At 41.0% G+C, this 6,145-nt stretch overlaps 1 non-coding gene across 1 annotated transcript; it reads right to left on the bottom strand.

The window, feature by feature from the left end:
• Positions 1-661: 661 nt before the first annotated feature.
• Positions 662-768, bottom strand: LOC141616422 (small nucleolar RNA R71). The gene has a single exon (XR_012530771.1). It is a non-coding gene; the product is annotated as a small nucleolar RNA R71 (small nucleolar RNA).
• Between the last annotated feature and the right edge of the window lie 5,377 nt (positions 769-6,145).

The following is a 6,145-nucleotide window of genomic DNA, read 5'->3' as shown; positions in this document are numbered from 1 at the left end:
TTTATTGTTATTAGTTGTGTCTTTTTCACCTTGGGGAAGTAAAACTCCTCAAGGTTTGTTCTAATTGTTTTCGAGTTGTTTGATATTTTGCATGTCTAGAAGGTTACAAAGAGATTTGTTACCTTTTGACCGTGAAATCGAAAGAACCTTGACGAATAATAGGAGACTTGTTAGGAGGAATTTGGGAGGTGTTGGGGAAGTTGTTCAACCCACTAGTGAGTTTGTCAATCCTTTCGCAATAGAAGGAGAAGAAAACCCATTAAACAATACCACACAAAATCCACCTACAATGCCTAAATTCTCGTCACACTCTATACCCACCGAGGAGGATCTACCAAATGGTACTCCTACCCCGCAACATCTCACCGGTAATTTTATTGCCAAGTCCGCCTTCATCCAACTAGTTGAGAGGAGCCAATTCGGGGGAATGCCTAGTGAGGACCCTCATTCTCATATGGAAACCTTTTGCGATTATTGTGAAGCTATCTCTCAAACGGGCGTGACTCAAGACCAAATAAGATGGGTCTTATTTCCTTTTTCGTTAATCGGCACCGCAAAGCAATGGTTGAAGGGCCTTGATAAGGCCACCCTTGGAATAGATTCTTGGAAGAAGTTAGCTCTAGCTTTCTACAAAAAATTCTACCCACCGGAAAAGACTAACATGCTAAGAGCTCAAATTACGGGTTTTAAGCAAAGGGATGAAGAATCTTTGTATGAAGCTTGGGAGCGGTTCAAAGGTATTTGTCGCTCATGTCCTCACCATGGACTTAGCGAATGGTTTTTAGTGCAACAATTTTGGAATGGTTTATATGAAGATTCAAGGAACATTCTCAATATGGGATCAAATGGAATGTTCACCGAAGTTGATGACAATCAAACATGGAACAAGATTGAGGAAATGGCGGTCCATAATTCACAATATAGTAGGCCTCGCAAGGCTACTAGAGGAGGAAAGTATGAAGTGGACTCCGTTACTCAATTGGGTGCTCAACTTAGTGCTCACATTGACACAATCAACTTGAAGTTTGAACAAGCTATGGCTAGACTTGAGGAAAACTCAAAATTATCAAAGCATCATGTCAATGCCATGACGGCATCCTCATCAATCCCAAGTGGGATATGTGAGAATTGTGGAACTTTGGGTCATGACTCAAGTGAGTGTAGGGGAACAACCGAACAAGTTAATGCTTTCTAAGCTTACAAAAGTGGTACCCCTTATTCAAATTTTTACAATGAAAACACCAAGTTCCATCCAAATCTCTCATACAAAAGCCAAAATGTTCAAAACCCTCAAACAACATACACTCCACCACCCATGAGAAATCAAAATCAAAGACCCTTTTACAATCAAAACCAAGGTTACCAAAATCAAAATCCATACAATCACCAAAATGACCAAGGTTTTGATGTCCAAAAAGCGGTCCTCCAAATGCAAAAGAATCAACAAGAATTTTTCACCCAAATGCAAAAAGATAGCCAAGCAAAAGACACCACCATCAACAACATTCTAGCTCACACCAAGATGTTGGAAACACAATTGACTCAACTAGCATCTTCAAGCTCACAAAGACAAAAGAGGCAATTACCACCTCAAAGTAATCCCCCTAGACATGAAACGGTTAGTGCCATTCACTTGAGAAGTGGTACAAGATATGAAGCACCGAAGGAGTAAGTTGAGGATGAAGTTGTGAAAGCTAGTGAAAAGGAAGAAATTGTGCAAAGCCCCAAAGAAGGGGAATCATCAAAAGAAGAAAGTTCAAAGAAAAGTGAAGACAAAGCCAAAGAAAAGAAGCCCATTATGATTAGACTTCCTTTTCCAAGTCGTCAAGCCAAGCCCAAATTTGATGATCAACTTGGAAAGTTCATGGAAATTGTGAAGAATTTAGAAGTCTCAATTCCTTTCACGGAATTAATCAATCACGTACCGGCCTATGCAAAGTACATGAAAGATATCCTCACAAAGAAGAAGTCGATCCGGAAACTTGAGACTATCGCCTTCACTAAGGTGAGTAGTGCAATACTTCAAGGGAGTTCACCTCCAAAGTTAAAGGATCCGGGAAGCTTCTCAATACCGTGTACCATTGGCGACACGACGATCAACAAAGCCTTAAGTGATCTAGGGGCTAGTGTGAGTGTCATGCCGTACTCGGTGAGTAAAAGGTTGGGAATGGGAGAGCTTAAATGCACCAATATCACTCTTCAAATGGCCGATAGATCGACGAAGACACCATTAGGGATATGGGAAGATGTCCCCGTGCGAATTGGGAAGTTTTTCATCCCGGTGGACTTTGTCATTGTTGATATGGAGGAAGATTCCAACATTCCAATCATCTTAGGAAGACCTTTCCTACACACCGCGGGTGCGGTGATTGATGTGAAACATGGAGAGCTCACTCTAGAAGTGGGAGATGAAAGCATAACTTTTAATCTTGACAAGACCATGAGAGCTCCTCGTTTGCATGAGCCATGTTTCATGATTGATCATTATATAGGAAAGATGAAAGGAAGAAATCGGAACTCCAATGGAGGAAGAAAATTGAAGATGCTCCATTCAAAGAGCAAGTGAATTGTGACAAGGAGAGCTTGCAAAGCTCATCAAAATCAACCAAGGAAGAAGAGGATGGCCTCATTGGCCAAGAGAAGAAATTGGGAGAGTTGTCTCCATCTAAGCAAGAGATTTTCAATGATCAACTCAATGAAGTTTGTGGTCTTTGGGACGACGAATTTGAAGGGATCTTTAATCCCTACATTGGGCATGCCATCGATCATGATCAACAACAAGGGCCACGGTCTATTGAGGACCACTACCATAACAATGAACAAGCTTTTGATTACTTCTTCAAGGTGTTGAGCAACATCAACAACACCTTGGACATGCCCCCTTGACATCTCATCAAGAATGAGAGTTTGGTGGAGTCCTCCCTAAACCACCACTTGTAAATATTTCTAACTCCCTAACTTACTTTTCAATTCTTGTATTGCATTTTTGTCATTTTTGGATTTTTATTTACTTTGATCAAAATAATTGTCATGTAAGAGAGAAGTGAGGGAGGGACTAACAATTTCAATTGATGTGTAGTGCTTTACCTTAGTGTGGGGATGGCAATTGCCTAGGCTATTCATGCCTTAGTAGTGCCCCCACAATGAAGAACAAAAGAATTGAAGAAGAATGGAAGAATGGTAAAGGGATTGCGTTTGTGCACGGGTGGAGCTGAACACGTGTACAACAGAGAAGAATCCGAGCGGATTCCTGATAATCCGCCCGTCTGCAGCAAATCCGAGCGTCCTGCTGAGAAGACGCCCGTCCTGAGCTGAGCTGAAATTGCAAATTTCTTGACTGTTAAAGAATCCGAGCGGATTTCTGGAAAGACGCCCGTCTTGAAGCTGAAGAAAACAAAGAAAAATCTCTGGACTGAAATCCGTCCGTCCTGCACAAAATCCGCCCGTCCCTCAAAAAGAATCCGAGCGGATTCCCCAGAATCCGCCCGTCTCTAGGCGGGATTTTGAAAATTTTGAAGCTGCAGAATCCGCACGGATTGCGCCCAATCCGCACGGATTGTCCCTGCGTTTTGAAATTGTCGACTTCTTTATAACCCACCCCACCTTCATTCATTCATTCATTCATTCACAAACACTACCCACAACATCAAAACCCTCATCCTCTCCATCACAAAAACAAAAACCCTCAACAAAATCCACCAAAATCAAATCAAGCCATCCTTCAAACAACAAATCAATCACTCCATCTTCAATAAAAATCAAAACCAAGAACAAATTCTTCAACCTTTGAGTCGATTTTTGATTTCATAAAGGCAAAGCCTTTCATCTTCAAATCGATTTGGGCATTCTACAAATTGAAGATTTTTGATTCTTTTCTTGGTTAGTTCATCAAATGGCAAGGACAAAGGGTGCAACAAAGGCACCAAAGGCAAAGGCTCTCTCTAAAAGGCAAAAAGCTCTCCAAACAAAGAAAGCTTTGGCAATGGTGGTAGCAACACCAAACTTGGAAGTGCAACAACAACAACAACAACAACAACAAACTTCTATGGGAGCATCACCTTCTAATCCGGTAATCGATCAACTCTTGCATTATCCGGAGGTAACTTTTATTTCCGATACCCATAGAAAGACATTTGCCAAGTTTGCTATGAAATCAATTCAATCCACCAAATTCATATGTAAAGATGCTTTGGAGAAATTGGGTGTTCTTGAACAAACAAAAGCCTTTTTCAATGCCAAGGGTTTGAAGAAATTGTTTGAAACAAAGGAAGTAACATACCCCTCCCTTGTCTTGGAATTCTTAAGTTCTTTAAAAGTCACCAAAGTTGAGAATAGGGAAAATCTTGAGTTTCGTCTAGCTAACACTAGTAGACGCATTACCTTTTCGGAATTGGGTGAAATTTTGGGTCTTAGCGATGAAGAGAAATATTATAAGCAATATGGGAAGTATGACCCCGAGCCTCTTTGGGAGGCAATCTCCGGGAAGAAATTTGATGATTTTCATGCTTGTCGTGCTCTTTTGGTCCATCATCCGGGCATAAGAGTATGGCACAAAGTTGTGGGAAATACCATAATTGCTAGGAAAGACACCAATCATTTCACAAGACTTGATTTTATTCTCCTTGAATCGGCTTTGAATATTGGAAGAATTCATACCAAGCCTTACAATTCTTTGAGGCTATTGGTTGATAGATGGCTCCATGTTGATAGTGGGAAGAAGGGTACAACCGTTATTGTTAATGGCGGCCTAGTCACGGTCCTCGCCAAGCACTTTGATCCTAATTTCAATAAGGATAGCAAGTACAAGGCAAAGGAAGGTGGCCATCTTATTGATATGTCTATCATGATTAACAAGTTCAAGTGGGTTGCTCACAATCCCCTTGACACCAAGTATGGGTGGCTTACTAGTGAGGCTCGATCATTCACTTTACCCGCGAAGATTTGTCGTCTAAGTTTCAACCGGACCAACTATTTACTTCCCCTATCCGAAGAAGCCGAGTACATCATTCAACAACAAAAGGGTGATCATGAAACCCCCTCCTCTTCCATTGTTATACCGCCTTACCCCTTTGTGTATGAAGAGTTCAAACCGCAAGGAGTTGAAATTGGGAAAGACTATGTCACTCTTCTTATGCAAGCCATGCACAAGCAAGCTTATGAAGATCGGAAGAATGCATATTTGGCTTAATATCCTCCCCTCTTACATCTAGCTAGGCAAGGACTCCTTGATCCATCTTGTCCTTTGCCTAGTTGGGCGGATAAAGAAGCCTTGTTTCCGGGTGCATCTAGGGACGTGGTGGAAGACAATGAGGTTGTTGGAAATGGTGAAGAAATTGATGATAATATTGAGGAAGAAGCAAGTGGAGATGGAGAAAGAGATGGTGAAGATGATGATGAGCAAGATAATGAAGAAAATGAAAAAGAAAGCGCCAAGGAAAGTGGCAATGTGACCACTTCTCATGAGGGAAGTGATGATGATGATAGCATGATGGAAGACTAGCCTTGGAGACTCCTACACTCCCATGGTTTGTCTATATCTCTTTGTATTTTATTTCATTTTGATCATTGTTGGTTTAGTCCTAGCAACATCAAAGGACTCACACCTCGGTACCATTGAGGTGTTCTTTATTGTTCCCATTTTTGAAAATCCAAAATGACAATCTAGTTTCATGCATAGCATAGTGTGTGCATGAACTATACCCATCCTTGACATTAGCAATAGTGTCTTATTTGGTTTGGGGAAGTTAATGCATACACAACGGGAGGTAATCTAAATTATCCTCTCCGTCATAACAAAAACCATGCATCATGTAGTATAGCTTATGTAATAATCCGTATTTTATAATACTACTTAAGTCGGGTTAATTGTTTAGTCGATAATTACGTCAAGTTGTTTTACTTGACTCGCGTGGTATCGTAAGATCGAGTTGTTTCGTAAGTTAATTGAGACGGGTTTATATGGAATTCGAGATGTGAGCTAACCCATTTACCCTCGACCCATTTGAGTTTACCCAAATGTTTAATCCAATTAACCCAACACCCAACATCATGTCTTTAACCTAATTTTTACCCTAACACTACACAACCCTCATCTCACCTGCCTCCCTCACTTCGACGGCACGCATTTTCAGATTCACACAAAGAG

Source organism: Silene latifolia, chromosome 11 (genome assembly GCF_048544455.1).
Source record: "Silene latifolia isolate original U9 population chromosome 11, ASM4854445v1, whole genome shotgun sequence".
Taxonomy (NCBI): Eukaryota; Viridiplantae; Streptophyta; class Magnoliopsida; order Caryophyllales; family Caryophyllaceae; genus Silene; species Silene latifolia.
This window is presented reverse-complemented; position numbering and strand designations above follow the sequence as displayed.